We start from the raw sequence: 16,799 nt of genomic DNA, 5'->3' as shown, positions 1-16,799 counted from the left end.
CATTCTTTTACTGGTCCTGGCAGTGGACAGAGTCTTCCTCTGTGTTTTCTTCAGCAGGGCACTCTTCCCGCCAAGTGTGCGCATAGCAGACAGATTTGGAAGCTTGTCTCCTGCCTTCCATACATGTCTCACGACAGCACCGCTCACTTCCCTTCCCGTGGGAGTAGATCCCAAGCCAGGTTCACAGGGTTGGCTCCATAAAGCCATGGAAATGGTACCCATGGGCTGGGCTCCATGCTTTCCTGGTCAGAGTGGTACATGGCTGGGTGTGCCCAGAAAAATCAGTGTGAGAAGCAACATGACCACTTAGAACCTATTCTATTAGACTGTTTGTAGCCTCCATGTTTACTCTCCCACTTCATTGTTCCCATCCTCCCCTCCATCCTGAAACCCACTGCCAAAACGCCCTATCTCCTGTGAGGGCAGCTTGATAACAGAGTTCCACTTTTATTGTTTTATTTTATGGACATGACAGAGCTTAAGATTGGGTCTAATTCTACCATCTTGCCATTTGTTCTTGATTTTTAGCCATCTCTTCTTTTCTTCCTCCTCCCTCACCGCCCCCCCCCCCCCGGCCCCGCCATCTCCTTTTGGATTAATGGAGTATTTGTTAGTATTCTGTTTCGTCTCCTTTATTGGCCTTTTAGTTACAACTCTGTTTTATCCACTGGTTGTGGACCATGTGCATCTTTAGCTTATCACAGTCTGACTTGAATTAATATGATAAGACTCCATGTGAAATATAAGGGTCTTACAACAAACAACATGCTTCCACTCGCCTCTCTCCTGTCCTCTGTGATAATGTTAGTATAAATTTTGTTTCTGCATATATTACAGACCCAGGAACACATTGTCACTATTTTTGCTTTAAACAGTCAATGTATTTTATTTTATTTTTTTAAAGTTTATTTATTTATTTAGAGAGAGAGCGCGTACATGTGTGAGCGCGAGGCAGTGGGCAAGGGGCCGAGAGAGAGAGAATCCCAGGCAGGGAGCCCAGTGCAGGGTTCGAACTCATGAACCTGTGAGATCATGACCTGAGCCAAAATCAAGAGTCAGTTGCATAACCGAGTGAGCCACCCAGGTGCCCTAACAGTCAATGTATTTTAAAAAAATCAAAAAATGAAGAAAAAAAAGTGTTTTATTTCTGCCCCATATAGTTACCATTTTTGGCACTCTTCTTTGTGTTTTTTAGATCTAGATTTCTATCTGGTATCATTTCCCTTTGGCCTGGAAAACTCCCTTTCACATTTTTTATTGTGCCTTTCTGTTGATGATAAATTCTTTCAGCTCGTGTTTATCTAAACATATCTTTATTTTGCCTTCCAATTGTGTCTGTCTTGTTTAAGATACATCGAGATGCTTGGATCTGTGGATTGGTATTTTTCATCATATTTGGAAGTCATTACTTTTTTGAAATAATTCTTCTGCCCCGATTTTTCTTTGCTTTCCTTCTGAGACCTCGGGTATATATGTGTTAGATTGGTTAATATTGTCTCATGTGTAATTGAAGCTCTGTTCTTTTTTTTTTCCCCCCAGTTCTTTTTCTCTGTGTGCTTCAATCTAGTCACTAATATTCTGTCTTCAAGTTTACTGATCTTTTTCTTGTGCAGCATCCAATCGGCTGGTAAGCCTATTGTGAATGATTTCAGTTACTGTCTGTTATTAAGTTCAACAGTTTCCGTTTTGTTCTCTTTTGTAGTTTCTGTTCTCTGATAAGATTATCCATCTATTCATTCCTTAGGTCCACTCTTTCCCTTTAAATTCTTGAACATATTCATTTTGTCATTTCAAAGTCCTGGTCTGCTAATTCCATCTGTATTGCCTCTGGGACTCTCTCTCTCGACTGCTGTGTTTCCTTCTTGTGACATGTCATACTTCTTTATTACATGTCCAAACTTAGACATTGTATTGTCTTCCTTTCAAGAGTGTTGGGTTTGTCTTGGCAGGCAGCTGGTTATTGGTGGGTCAGCTTGATATTGCTGAGCATTGGCCTTGGGCGTTGTTACGGTGGGCCCAGGGAAACCCCTCTCCGGGGCAGGTGACGCGGCGACTAAGGTGTGGCCTTTCTTGGATCGCAGCCGAATGTCCAGAGTGTTCATCGTGTTCTCACCACTATGGCTAATGAGAACATCAGTGTTTCTCCCACTGTGTGACCTCTGGAATCTGTCAGAACACAGCTCCCCAGTACCTATTCTTCCCTGGGCCTTGGTGTTTCCCCCTGCACGCGTGGAGCTCTGTTTGCGGCCAAAGACTCAGGTGGTCCCTGTGTGGGTTTCTGGTTTTTTCCTCTGTTGCGTTGCTCTCCTCTCTAGTACTCTGCCCAGCTGACGTCAGCCCCTCGGGCAGCCCACATGTTTGGTCTTTTTTCTTTTCTCTCTCGCCTTGGCTTGGGTTCTACCTCCCTGTGCTGTGGTTTGGAAAGCCCCCACACAGAAGGCCCAGGGTGAATGTGGATTTCACCTCTTTTGTTTTTCTTCTCACAAGGTTCCCATCCTTGCAGCAGCTGTAGCTCGGTACCTGAAAAACAGTTGTCTCGTATATTTTGTTTTGTTTTATTATTTTTAAACTGTTTATCTATTTATTATGCGAAAGAGAGAGAGAGAGAGAGAGAGAGAGAGAGAGAGAGAGAGAGAGACTCCTAAGCAGGCTCCATGCTGTCCGTGCAGAGCCCAACACGGAGCCAAACCCACACACCGTGAGATTATCACCTGAGCTGAGATCAAGAGCTGCTCAACCGACTGAGCCACCCAGGCATCCCCTACTTTTATTGTTGTTTATGGCGGGAGGGTGCTGTTTATGGCGGGAACGTAAGTGTGATATCCCTTACTCTGTCATGAGGATGCCACAAGTCACGCTGTAGTTAGGCAGACATTCCTAGCCTGTTTTACAGTGGAGGGACCTCAGGCTCCGAGTCCATAAGCACTTCGCTCAGGATCACACCAGAACCACCTGAGAAAGGGGTGGTGCTCAGAGTGGAGCTCTTGCTCCATTGCAGGGCTCTCCACATCACTTCCTCTTTTTGGTTCCCATTTCCCTTTTCCATCTTGTTCCTCTTCAAAGAGAATATACAGCAATATCTGTGTTCCTATCTTCAGTTCTACCGTATTTCACCTTGTTTCTCACTTTTGTGGCTTTGAACCTTGCTCTACCTTATCTGGCAAACTCAACATTTGTAATAATCACTCTCCCTTTGTGCTTCTACTTACGTCATAATATCTAACAATGTTTCTTACTTATTTTTGTATTTCCTCAGTCTCAAGCACTGTGGTTTCACATAGATATCTTTTCACAAATGTTGACTGAGCCAACAACAACAAAAAAGTTTTATTTCATTCATCTTTCCACCCTTTCCCCTGTCACGCCATTGAAAACAGGTGCTCAAGGGGGGCTGGGGGTAGGGGGGGAGCTGAAGTCCGTAGATGTCAGAGGGAGGCCCCAGAGCCCTGCCTGCTGCTTCTCCACATGCAGCTCGAATGTGCTTTTCTGTGGATACCGGGTTTTGGCTGATGATTCATGCATTTCTTTATTGTTCTTAGCACACTGGGATTAGCCCACTGCCTTTTGTCTTCTCTCTATATCTTTCTTCTCCTGGAAACAGTTCCATAAAGATCCCGTTTATTATCCATTTCAATCATGCCATTAAAATCTATCTACTCCTTTTTACCATTATTCTTTTTTTCCTTGCATTTCTAGCACACTCTAGAATTTTGTATGCAATTTCTTTATTTTTGCTCTCTTTCCCCCTCCTTTCCTTCTCTGTACAAGCTCTTCTAGAAGCCTTTCTATGATACTTTAAATTCCATCATTTCTATTCCAATTTCTTCATCCTGGTCCCTCTTCTACTTGAGGGATTCTGCTTTTCTCTTTAAAACCTTTGATTTCAGGGCTACTTTCCTTGACACTTCCTCATATCATTTTCTAACCCACCCACCACTGCCATCCTGGGAAGATCAGAGGCCTGCCCTCCCCTTGATCTCTCCTCTTTTGCTTTTAATCTCTTCTTGTCCCATCAGGAGTTTACCCCTTTCTTTATACCTCTGCCAAACTTCTAGTTTTTGAGAAGGGAATTTTGGCTATTACCTTCATAAATAAAAACAGGAGCATCATTCACGGGACATGTCACAACCTTTATTCTTTTTTGTTCGTAAATAATGTCAACTCTGCTGGCTCATTTCCATTTTGGTGACTGTGTAACCAACTGTTGGTGTGTGTGTTTAAATAAACACCTTGAAATTCTATGCTCTCACAAGCTGGGTTGTTTGTTGGGGCACTTATTTTAGATCTCTCATTTCATCTTTTTTCTCACGAATCAAGAAAAATCTTCCTTTTCTCCCCCCTCCTTCCACCCATACCCGTCTTATGGTATTTAGGAAGGGAGTCATTTTTATGGGCTCAGCATGCTGGAAGGGGGTCATTTTTATATATGGCTTTCTTTTTCAGATTTCTTTTTGGGGCTATAAGGATTTATTTTGGGGGGAGGGATATGCATATCCATGAAGTGAATAGTTTTGTTTCTTCAATTCATAAGCATCATTATGTATCATCAGATCCAGATGCCAGAAATCTTTGGAAAATTCCCATTGTAAACTATAAATACAAATCTTACTCTTAAAATTGTCTGGTAGGGAAACTCACATATCCAGGTTTCTCCATGTTCCTGGAGAATAATCTGCTCCAGACAGGTGAGACTCACACTACTTCTTGCCCAAACTCATGTCCAGTTTCTCTTTCCCTAGAGTCCTTTAAATGCTGAGTCTTGCCTTCTTTTTCGTGGTAATTACATGCTTCTACTTTGAATTATTCTTTATCCTGTTTTTGTGAATTTAATGAGTCTTTTAAAACTTCTTTTAAATTTCTTTTCCTTTGTTTCCTTTTTTCCTGCCCATTTCTCCAGGACTTGGGATCATGAGCAATGAGTTGGCCAAGTCTCTTTCTCTATCACTTCCAATGGCTGTTCCCCCTTCCCTAGTTCCTCTTCCATGCACGTCACAGAACCTTTCCCCTGGAGTCAAGCTTATCCATGTAGGTACCTTTTCTCGTCAGAAGCTGCCTTCTCCGAGGTATCTCCTCAGTGCACTGGTCACCACACCCCGGCTTCTTTCATTGATTCCCTTTTACTTTTTTGTTGCCAACAGCTGAAATCAGTCTTCCTTGTTTCCCCTGCTTCTCCCTGAAGCTCTACTACCCTTCTTTCCCTTCTCCTCAAGCCCCAGGTAGCTTCCTTAAATCCATCTGAGCAGAGGTACCCACCATACCTTTCATTTTGCACCTTTGGAGCCAGCCCAGTTGGTCCCACCTCCATGTTTTTGTGACCTGTTCCCGGCGGTTTGATTACCCTCCTTTCCAACAAAATTCACCAGCTGCTTACGGTTTTATTCTCAACACCTGAATGTTTGACTTCACATTACACTCCAATGATTTCTTGGGCTTCATCTTTTGTAGGTCTTTATTCTATAGGAAAAGTGTAGGAAAATATCTCAAGCTTTTCTGATAATAGTTCAATTTCATATTTTCTTAGTTTAAATCTTATGATGATCAGCTGTTATTGGCTCTACCCAGAAGGTTAATACCTCACCAAATCTCATTCATTGAATCATAATGTATTTATGAACAAGGTCTTTAGATGTGACCTGCCCAGTGGAATCACCAGAAAGTTCTTATAGTATCCTGACGCCTTTTTTTTACTGATGAAGTCTCTAAAATAAATCTGATTTATCTGATGGTCTGAACTTCAAACTTCTTTTTTTTTTATAGGGCAGAGTATTACCTTTATTTTTAATTAATGTATTTTTAATTTAAATTCAAGTTATTTAACATACAATGTAGTCTTGGCTTCAGCAGTAGAACCTAGTGATTCATCTCTTATATATAACACCCAGTGCTCATCCCCAAAAGTGCCCTCCTTAATGCCCATCACCCATTTTCCCCACGCCCCCAGCCCCCCACCCCCATCAACCCTCAGTTTGTTCTCGGTATTTAAGAGACTCTTATGGTTTGCCTCCCTCTCTGTTTTTATCTTATTTTTCCTTCCCTTCCCCTAAGTTCATCTGTTGTGTTTCTCAAATTCCACATATGAGTGAAATCATATGATATCTGTCTTTCTCTGGCTTCATACTTTTTGCTATTTATTTTCAGGAAGGTCTGAAAATCAGGTTGGAAATTGAAAATCAGGTTCTCTACCACAGGTCTCAGACCATAGGGGACTTTAGAAAGCATTGCATGGTTGTTATTCCCAGAGTCTGGGCAATATGGGGGAATCTCCAACTCTGTTCAATTCCCTATGTCATTTGGATGAAAGATGAGACTTTGGCATACGGTTCTGTGCCCCAATAACTGACTCAGAATTTCTCTAAGTTTGGGGACTTCATCTTTTTCAGTCCCCAGACCTTTGGAATTAGGACATCTCCATCTGTATTTATGGTTGGCTTTATGGTCAGCAGAACTGGTGACTGTCTAGTTGGGGTAGTAAGAGACTCCACATTTCAAACCCACTGGGACCTTTTTATGATTGCATCAACAAATGTGAGTTATGGCCCCTTCCTGCACTGTTGGCTGTGTTGTTACGCTCTGGTTTGAAGACACTGCTTTTGAAAAGCAAATATTCCTGAAGACTCTTATCCTGATCATTCCACTCTCCTTGGAATCTGATGAATGTGGATTCCTATTCTGGCTCTTCTACCTAATAACTGAACACTCTATAATGCCTTTGAGCCTCAGTGTCCTCATCTGCAAAATGAGTCTAACGATACCTACTTCACTGAATTGTTCTCAATTCAGTGAGGGCTTTGGAAAGACACTGTGATTATAAAGTGCTATGGAAGTGGTAGTAATTTGTCCTTTTTGCTCTTTCTCTTACCTTAACCTCCTTGGTGGGTGGCCGGGGGCATGACTGGCATGCAGGACACACAAAAGACAATGATAAAGAATGATTATAAAAAGTAAAGGGCCCAGGGCAGGGGAAAAGTCTACCCCGAGGTAGAGAGGGCAGCATAGGACAGAGAGATGAAAACTATGGGTAAAGAAGTGAAGGAAATTTATTTGTCAAGTAAAAGGAGGCCTTCCTGTGGGGTGCTGGGTGTCAGCCCTTGTTTTATTGCAGGAGGTGGGAAGGGAATATACTATACAGCTTTTTTTTAAGTTTATTTTTTATTTATTTTGAGGGAGAGAGAGAGAGAGAGTGGGGGAGGGGCAGAGAGCGAGGGAGAGGGAGAGAATCCCAGGCAGGCTCCACACTCAGCGCAGAGCCCAACATGGGACTCAATCTCACGAACCATGAGATCATGACTTGAGCTGGAAGCAAGAGTGGGTTGCTTAACCAACTGAGCCACCCAGGCGCCCCTACTAGACAGCTTTGAAGCTGTATTTTCTTTTAGAGAGGCCAGGATAATATCAAGACAATAAAAACGGTTAGATTACAAAAATAGACATGGAATTGGGGACAAAAGATGGAAAACTCATGAAGGAAAACTGCTCCCACTCACCAACTTTTCTTAGTACGAACCCTAGTTTTCTCTTTGATGTTACATATATTCCCCTTAGTCACCTAGGGGATGGGCATCAGTCTGAATACAAACTGATTCAACTGGTGAACTGAAGGGACATGACTGTTGACCACAGAGCTGTGTCATACCCAGGGGAAGAGCTGTGGAGCTCTGATGTGGAACCCTGCCTGTGGCCCTTTGCTCTTAGGGGCCTGCATGCTGTTGGGCATCAGAGGAACAAACTTGAGTCTCTGTTCTCTCCTATCCATGTAACCTTGGATACATCTCCCAACCTCTCTCTGGCCTCAGTTTCCTAGTATTATCTAATATTACTACCTAAGTCGCTTATTACAACATTCTGTTAATGTTCCTCCTAATGCTTTCTGTGATGATTATGTGAAAGGTACTTGGTCATCTTTAAAGTTCTACACAAATCTTTCTCTATAAAACTTGTATGGAACTTTATTATTTTAATTTTTTTAAATATTTATTTATTTGTGAGAGACAGAATGAGGCAGAGCATGAGTGGGGGAGGGGAAGAGAGAGAAGAGAGGAGGGGTACACAGAATCTAAAGTAGGCTCCAGGCTCTGGGCTATCAGCATAGAGCCCGATGTGGGGCTCAAAGTCACGGACAGGGAGATCATGACCTGAGCTGAAGTTGGACGCTTAACTGACTGAGCCACCCAGGTGCCCCAGAACTTTATTATTTTAAAGGTGAACCACATTTCTGTAACAGATCAGGAAACTGTAGTCAAAATAGGATAATTGAGTGATATGGCAGTTAGTGACAGAGACAGGGATGGAACCCAGGCTCCTGTCTCCCAGGGAAGGGAGTGGTCTAGCTCAGGGGATTGTGGGACTGTCTTTGAACAGGTGAACAGGTGAGTAAGTTCTGCAAGCAAGAGACAGTAAGGCTGGCAGTAAGGGGCTCTTTGTGTGTGTTGGGCATCGGGTGAGGAGAACAGAAGACAGAATAAAGTCTTTCATAAGTGAGTTACTGCTTGGCCCTCTTCCCAGAATGCCTGCTAAGCCAAAACTGCCCAAGGGAAGGGGCCTTCGTGCATCCACAAATCCTTAGATATCCTTTTAACAAATGGGTTTGTGTAGATGGTAGGGAAATCTAAGGAGTTGGAGGAGGTGAAGTTTTCCTCCCTCAAGCCAGAAGTGTAGTCAGTGGGATGTAGAGGGAGGGAGAGAGGGAGGCTGGGAGCAGTGCTGGGGGAGTTTGCAGCAGTAGGGGGGCAGCATGAGTCAAGCTGTGGTGCCACCTGGGTGGACAGGACTGCCCTCTGTGTTAAGCTAATAGACTCTTTGATGTCAGTGACCATTTCTTCCTTAGCATGTTCTAAAGGCAGGGCACCTCTTTTCAGGGCTACAAGCTGGCTGCTTCCTAACATCCTTTAGTAAGACTTTCCCTGGAAAGTGATGGACTGAGACAGGGACATTCTCAGGATATCGGAAGAGGAGGGGCTAAAGGCCCCACAGCTTTGTGTTTTTTGTGTGGACCCTACAGAGGTTTGGTGTCTCCATTCTAGCGTTTATCCCCATTCCCTTGCACCCTCCTTCCTGCAGTGTCTGTGGGCATTTTAATGCCTCCAGTTCTCCAGCCCCTGCTCCTCCCCCTCCCCCACCTTCTCTCAACTGTGATGTGCTTCAGGCTCAGAAAGCCTGTGACTTCAACAGAGGCTCACAGTTCTTATACCTGGGCAGACTGTTCCGATTTCTGCTTTTTCCTTGAGTTCCAAAGGGCTTAGGGCAGGGAAGTACTGGATTGGGCTCATCCTAACATGTAACAGACAAAATGTCAATTTTTCTGACTTTTGCCAGTCAGTGGATATCATACTGGCAACTTGAAATTGGCCGCGGTGGGAGTATTTACATCATGGGAATTGGCACGTATTACGAATCAGGGCCTTTTTTCCCTCCTGGCTCGCTGGTTGTTTAACTGTTACCAGCACGCTATCAGCTAAGAGGAGTGCAGGGTTCAGTGTGGTCCTTTGGAGTGGCTTCTATTCAACTTCTGTCTAACTGGCTCCTAGAGCTTCCTGAAAAGATCTAGTGCCCTAATACCTTGATGCAAGGTATCCAGCCCCTTCATTTGTTGTAGCAGAGGAAACTGATGCTGAGCTCTGCTTTGGGCTCGACAGTGACCAGGCTTATGCTCCAGGCTACTACTCTGGTGAGACTAGAGGGAGCTGCTATGGGGCAGAGGGGCCACATTCTTCAATACGACGGCAGGATCAGGCCCAGGGCTCCAAGCCTGCTCGGAACTCCTTGCCAGGACTCTCCCCTTTCCCTTCCTAATCTTTGAATGGCAATCACACAAGACCAAGATGTCAAACTGTCGCTGATTTCCTAACCAAGCCATCTATCTGGTGTTTGGCAGGTCCCCAGGTGTCTGACTCTATGACCTTACTTGTATGTTCAGACCCTGGAGGCCCTGCATACAGGCTGTGTTTTCTCCCCCAGCCCCCAAACCTTTCTCGCCTGATCCTTCACCTCCAACTCTTCATTAAAACAAACCACAACAAAACCCAAACACTTAGAAATCAATGAAACAACAAACATTACCAAAAACCAAACGAAACCCTCCTTTTCAAAAGGAAACCCCGAACATCGAACATCGAACATAGTTCTCCCCAACCACTCCAGGGGGAAGCTAACTTTCTGTCTTCCAGAAAATGGTAGAAACATGCTATTCAGAACGCACTCAGCACATGAATCACCTACCCTCCCACGACTTCATCTGCACGAAAATAGACACTTCATCTGCTTCCATTCCTACTCTGCCTGCCCAGAAGTCATTATCCTTTGGTGACATCAGAACTGGTTGCTCCGAGGGATGGTTGCTGGTGAGGGCAGCGCCAGCTGGTAGGGTGCCCGGGCACGCCAGTTCTGAAACGTCCCAGGAGGGGACAGGCTACCAGATGTGATGGTTGGCAAGGTTTGGATCAGCTGCTGTCCTTGAGCAGTGGAGGTAAGTAAGTGCTCAGGAGAGTGGGGGGCAGCCAAAACATGGCTTTGCAGGGAGAAAGAGCACCACACGGGAATCAAATATACGGATACGCATCCTATGCCACCCTGCCAACCGTGTATCAGAAAGTGCTGGAACTAGACCAGGGAGTAACACACTGCTGGTCCGAGGGCTAACTCCGACCCGCTGCCTGTTTTTGCACAGCTGGCGAACTTAAGAATGGCTTTTACGTCTTTAAATGATTGGAAATTATGAAAAAGTAACATTTCCATGACACGTGAAAATGAGGTGAAATCCAAGTTTTGGTGTCTGTAAATAAAGTTTTGTTAGGACGCAGCCGTGTCCATTCTTGTACACATCACCTATGGCTGCTTTTGTGCTTCACGGCAGAGTCAAGCAGTTTGTGACAGAGACCGCACACGGCCCTCGAAGTTTTTACTCGCTGTCGCTTTGCAGAAAAAATTTGCCAGTCCCTGGACTAGATGACTCTGGAAGGTCCTTGCAGCTCTCACATTCTAGATAGGGTTCTACATTTGCATTTGGAGTCTCCCCACTGCCCCCCTGCCCCACTTCAGCAACGCTTCTCCTTATGAATTCTCCATCTGTTCCTACCACTTGCTATTGGGATTGGATTCAGCCCAAGGGAAGCAGTCTTCGAGGAGGCTGTGGCTCAAAACCCTGGGCTTGCATAAAAGATAGGGGGACAGGGAAGAATGAGAGAAGGTGACATTGGACATGGAACAGAAAACCATTTCTTAGTCATCAGGCTTATATTTTGATCCATTGAAAGTTGAGTCGGCATGGTATAGTATTGCATTTCCCTTTGTGTTTTTTTTAAGTTTACTATTTTTGAGAGAGAGAGAGAGAGAGAGAGAGAGAGAGAGAGAGAGAGAGAGAGCAACAAGCAAGGGAGAGACGGAGGGAGGGAGAGAATCCCAAGCAGGTTCTGCACTGTTAGTGCAGAGCCTGATGTGAGGCTCGAACTCACAAGTTGTGAGATCATGACCTGAGCCAAGATCGAGAATCAGACACTTAACTGACTGAGCCACACAGGCACCCAGGAAAGGCCATTTTCTCCTGAGTTCCCTCTCCTCCTCTTTGCCCTCATGTGGTAGGCCCGATAGGGAGACACGAGTCTGGGGAGGTGTAGTCCCACAGCCTGGAGAGGAGCACTGGAGTAGGCTCTGCCCCTGCAGCGAGAAGGGTCCCGTGGCCCAACTTTTCCCAGGCTCGGACCCCAGCCTTGCTCCTTGGTTCCCACTGCCCTGCGTTCATTGACTGTGTTCTGCGCCTGGTGCCTGTTTTACTGCAGGACAAGCCACTCCACTTGGGGCTGTTTCTATGTTTCACCATAGAAGCGGAGCACTTGTGGAAATGATTCCAGCTACAGCTTGGGGCAGCTCTTACTACCCTGCTGCTGCTCGGTTCCCTTTGTCAAAGGAAATTAACAGCCACAAAAAATAGCTCGGCATTTTCTCTTTATCTACTGCACATAAGACATTGAGAGAGAGGGACTGTGCAAGTGTGCCTGATGGGCACAGGGCACCATCACCACCCCGAAGTAGCAGCCTGTCCCAAACACACAGTTTTCAGAGCCGTTTGGACCGATTTTCCATCCAGGAATCTCTCCTCCACCTCATCTGACAGGTGACACTGAGTCTCAAGACCTCCCCCCTCAAAAAGTGCCCTTCTCTCTCTGTTTTGACTTCTGTCATGGCCTCCTCATCCCTGACCCAGCCTGTCACATATGCCTGGATTTCTCCAGCTGGACATCTTATTTGCCAGGATCCTCCACACTTGGCTTGTCCATTTGGGGACCCCCTTCCAAGAGGCATCTTCGTGTTGCAGGAGGAACACAAGTTTGCCAGCGGTTTGAATTCTGGGCATTTAGCTGTGTGACTTTGGAGAAGTTATTTAAATTCCCTGTTGTCTCTGTTTCTTCAGATATAAAAGGAATACATTACTTTATAGCAGGATTGTGCTGATGAAATGCAATAAATATATAATATGTCTGGCACAAAGTTAGCCCTTACAAATATGATTTAGGGGCACTTGGGTGGCTCAGTCGGTTAAGCATCTGACTTCGGCTCAGGTCATGATCTCACAGTTTGTGGGTTCGAGCCCCACATCGGGCTCAGTGCTGACAGCTCAGAGCCTGGAGCCTGCTTCGGATTCTGTGTCTCCCTCTCTCTCTGTTCCTCCCCTGTTCGTGTTCTGTCTCTGTCTCTCAAAAACAAATAAACATTAAAAAAAATTAAAAAAACAAAAAACCCCAAATATGATTTATATCCCACCCCTGCCACATTTGCTTTCCTGTTTTTCTTTAATGTACCTTTTGGAACTTAACAGAATATTCTAGATATGGCTTGAACAATGCAGAATACAGTGGAACCATTTCATCCTTATTTAGGATAACATTTTTTTTTTTTTAAAGTAGGCTTCAAGCCCAGCGCAGAGCCCAACCTGGAGCCCAATTCAGGGCTTGAACTCATGATGCTGAGATCAAGACCCGGGCTGAGATCAAGAGTCAGATGCTTAACTGACTGAGCCACCCAGGTGCTCTGACAACAATCTTCTTCTAATGCAGCCTAATGTACCCTTGGCTTGTGTTGGTGTTGTTTGAGACAGTGTCACTACTAGAAGAGCAATCCTGGGTTGGGAGTCAAGACATCTGCATTCTTTCCAGTTCTTTCATTAATTTTCCCACCAAATGTTTACTGAGCTTCCATCATGTACCATGCACTAGGGGTATAACAATGAACAACACAGAAAACCACACCCCAGTGAGGGAGCAGGTGCTGTATAAACAGTCTAATGTATAATACAGTGTCAGGGAGGGACAAGAACAATAAATAAAAACAAACCAAATCAAACAAACAAAAACAAAGCTGGCTGAGGGATTGAAGGGCTTCTGACACTAACTGGCTGTATAGACTCGGTAGAGCAAAGAGACTGAATCAGATCTGCTGTTTTCAACCAGTGCTCCGAAGAGCCCCAGGAGCTTGGGAAGGTGCCTTAGGGGTGAATTGCCGGGAGGCGGTGCTGACTCATCAGACCCTTTGCCTCTACTCCTACACAGAGCACTACCAAAATGTCTTCACTTGGCCTCTGTGTAAAACTCTCATTGATGAAAATGTTCTATTATTTTTAAAAAGCTTGGCATCCTCTGTACTGGATAGTCTCTGGATTCTCTGCAAGCTCAAAGACTGTGAGAATCGCTATAGTTTTTTCATGTGAACTGCTGTTAAACCGGATCTCACCTAGTGAGTGGTGTAAAATAGCATTTACATCTATTAGTGTAAATTTTTATCTTCTTAGTTTTGGTCTATTGATCCGGTAGGCCAAGATAATTTTGCAACATTAATTCTAACATCCTACATATTAGTGATACCTCCTGGCTTTGGTTTTTCTGCAAATCTGTTTTATGTCCCTTTTATATCTTCATCCAGGATGTTTATAAAAATGTTGATTAGAATGGAGCCCGGGGCAGAGACCTTCGTTTCTTTAATAGACTACCAGGTTGACCTAACTGTAATCAACGGCCTTTGAATTTTATATGTTCAAGTGACTATAGACCCATCTGAGTATCATAGCACCCAGCCAATATTTCCTCTTTTTACCTCAACACTATCTCATTTTCTGTATTTATTTAATGGCTGCTATCCATCAAGGTCTGGGATCAACCCTAGGGAAACAAGATAAATAAGACACCAGGGGTTCACAGCTAGTGGGCAAGCCAATAATCACAGCCATATGATGAGGGCTGAAGGGCAGTATGATCCAGGACATTGGGAGGAAGTGCTCAGCTTTGCCTGGAAATGTCAGGGGGGTTTTCTCAGTCAAGAAGTCATCTCAGACGATCTCATTCAAAGAGGTACCCATAAGAAATGTTGTCCAAAGTCATATGAAATCAAGATAAGTGGCATCGATGGCAGCCTTCTAATCCAGGCACTCAGTAAATGTTTCTTGAATTTGAGCTTTAAAAGAGGAGGCATTATTTCATAATAGGTCAGGGGGCAGAGGAAATTGAGGCCAGAGGGGATGGAGGGGTGAGCTAAGGGTCGTGGAGAAGCTGAGTTCAGGGAGCGGCAAGGGGAGTGCAGAGGAGATAACGGGGGCAGGAAAGTCAGGGCTTGCTGAGAAAACAGAGAGTGGGACTGAAGGAGAGAGGTGTTCTGCACTCGAGATTTTGTTTTATTGTTGATTTATTTTGAGAGAGAGAGAGGAGAGTGTGCACAAACGGAGGAGGGGCAGAGAGAATGGGAGAGAAAGAATCCCAAGCAGGCTCAGTGCTGTCAGTGTAGAGCCCAACGAGGGGCTTGAACTCATGAACCATGAGATCATGACCTGAACGGAAATCAAGAGTTGGAGGCTTAACCAATGGAGCCACCCAGGTTCCCTGACACTCAAGATTTTTTATCTTGGGCACCTGGGAGGCTTTTGGTGCTATTACCTGGGACTGTGAGGAGGAATATAGTTCTCTTTCACAGACCCTACCAGAAATATGGTGGAATATATTATTTCCCATAATCTTTTCCCTTCCAATTCTTTGATTTCAGATTTCCACTGCTAACGGCTGACTTAGCAGAAGGTGGCTTCTGATACGTGCTGGGAGAGGTGGGAGAGCAGTGATGATTTCCTTTCTCCCAGACAGATACTTTACATTGCATCACACCCTCTTCAACTTGACCTGGCTGCATACTCTGTCAACTTCAGCTTCAGTTTTTGAAGTAGGAGGATTTACCTGTCACACACTTCTATTAGGGTTACTAATTCTCATTCTGGTCTGCCAGGGACTTTCCCACTTTTAATAAAAAACATCCCACCCACTACCAGTCCCTTTAGTCCCAGGCAAACCGGGACTGTCTCGCTCATCCAAGATGCACGTGAAGTGCTAGGAATGCTTGGTCTGTACACAGAATGTTCTAGGCAGCATCGGGTAGGAAATGCAATTGCTAGAACACAATGTAGCTCTGAAGTCTTATCTGCCCTGATAGGGGTGTATGGAGCCTGGGAGGCAGCAGGGAGGAGCTAGGGTGGCTTTGTGTGTTGTTGTGCCCATTGAGTCCACCCCAGGGGAGAAAGTGCAGGGCAGACGGGAGGGGCTTCGAGCAAAGCATGGGTGGGCTGCAGCTGGTCCAGTCACCTCTCCGTGGGGCTGAGCCAAACCTCCCCCACTTTACTTTCCTGGGCTCTTAATTGAATGGAGAAATCCAAGAAGACACAGCAAAGGATCGAGCTGGGCTCTCTGTGCCTCAGACCATGGCTGCTCATACGCAGAAGCTCTTCGAGAGTCCTGCGTCCCCCCAGTATGCTCCTTGGCACCGGAGGACACTTACTGCTACAGGAAGCTGGGGAAACAAAATAGTCAGAACCACAGTCTTCTATGAAAATGTTGGGTCAATAAAACCAAATGACCGTGGGTAGCTTGAGACAATGGTGGGCAAAGAGGAACGTGGCAGACTTTCACTTCTGTCTTCACCTGCCTTTCCTGCACATACACACTCATTCACTGGGGACAGAGGCAGGATGGTGAAATTCTGCCTCCCTCTCCTTACTTCCTGGATGGAGCATAAGAAAGGCTTTGGCAAATCGAATCCTAAATTTATTGCTCGGGCGAAATCCAGTAGCACGCCTCATGCCCCTCCCCCTCCCCCCAAAAGGTTAAATAGTTCCCACCGGGTGCAAGAAAGGGTTATTGAAAACAGCAGGGTTTTTTTTTTTTTTTTTTTTTCCTTAACTTCAGCACTTCTGGTAAATCTCTGATCCAGCATCTAGTGGTTAACCACTGATACAGGAAATGACATTTAACGTTTTTATCACTCAGCCAGAAATGGAAGAACAAGGCAAGTCTGTGTTTAGGGAAGATGGATGGTTGCCCACCACCTTCATCTTAAAGGCACATCACCTCCTTTTCTGATTGCTTTGGCTGTTGGCTGCTCACGTCCCTCCTGGCCTGCTGGCTTGGCTGAAATGGAGCAGTGATGGCAGGAGAATGGTCACAGCCTTGCTGCCTAGGATGGGGATCCAAATGTTCTCAGCTATTAAAAGGATTCTGAGCCGCAATTGGTTCCCCTTTTTCAGGAGCCATTGCACGTGGGGACGGGCAGGCAGGAAATGAATGTGGATGCCCGCGGTCCCAGGCACTCTGCACGACAGCATCAGCCCAGGTGGCTGAGCCTGGGCCGCCACCTAGTCAAGGTGAGCCTTTGAACAGGGCCCTTGTCCATTACTACGTGGAGGACAGTCCGCAGAGGGTTATTAACCCCCTCTGAGACAATCAGCCAAGCAAGAGTGTTGAACATCTCAAACCACAGTGAGAGAAATGACACTTGGTTTC

General features: G+C 45.3%; 1 long non-coding RNA gene across 2 annotated transcripts in view; it reads left to right on the top strand.

Annotated features, from left to right (window-relative positions):
* LOC109501457 overlaps window positions 1-16,162 on the top strand; it is a 39,730-nt gene extending 23,568 nt beyond the window's left edge. For both annotated transcript variants that reach the window (XR_006600548.1, XR_006600546.1), the window contains one exon: window positions 15,019-16,162. This is a non-coding gene — a long non-coding RNA (uncharacterized LOC109501457). The remainder of the gene's footprint in view (window positions 1-15,018) is intronic.
* Window positions 16,163-16,799: the final 637 nt, after the last annotated feature.

Source organism: Felis catus, chromosome B4 (assembly GCF_018350175.1).
Source record: "Felis catus isolate Fca126 chromosome B4, F.catus_Fca126_mat1.0, whole genome shotgun sequence".
NCBI lineage: Eukaryota > Metazoa > Chordata > Mammalia > Carnivora > Felidae > Felis > Felis catus.
The sequence above is the reverse complement of the archived record's forward strand: the minus strand, read 5'-3'. Positions and strand labels throughout refer to the sequence as shown.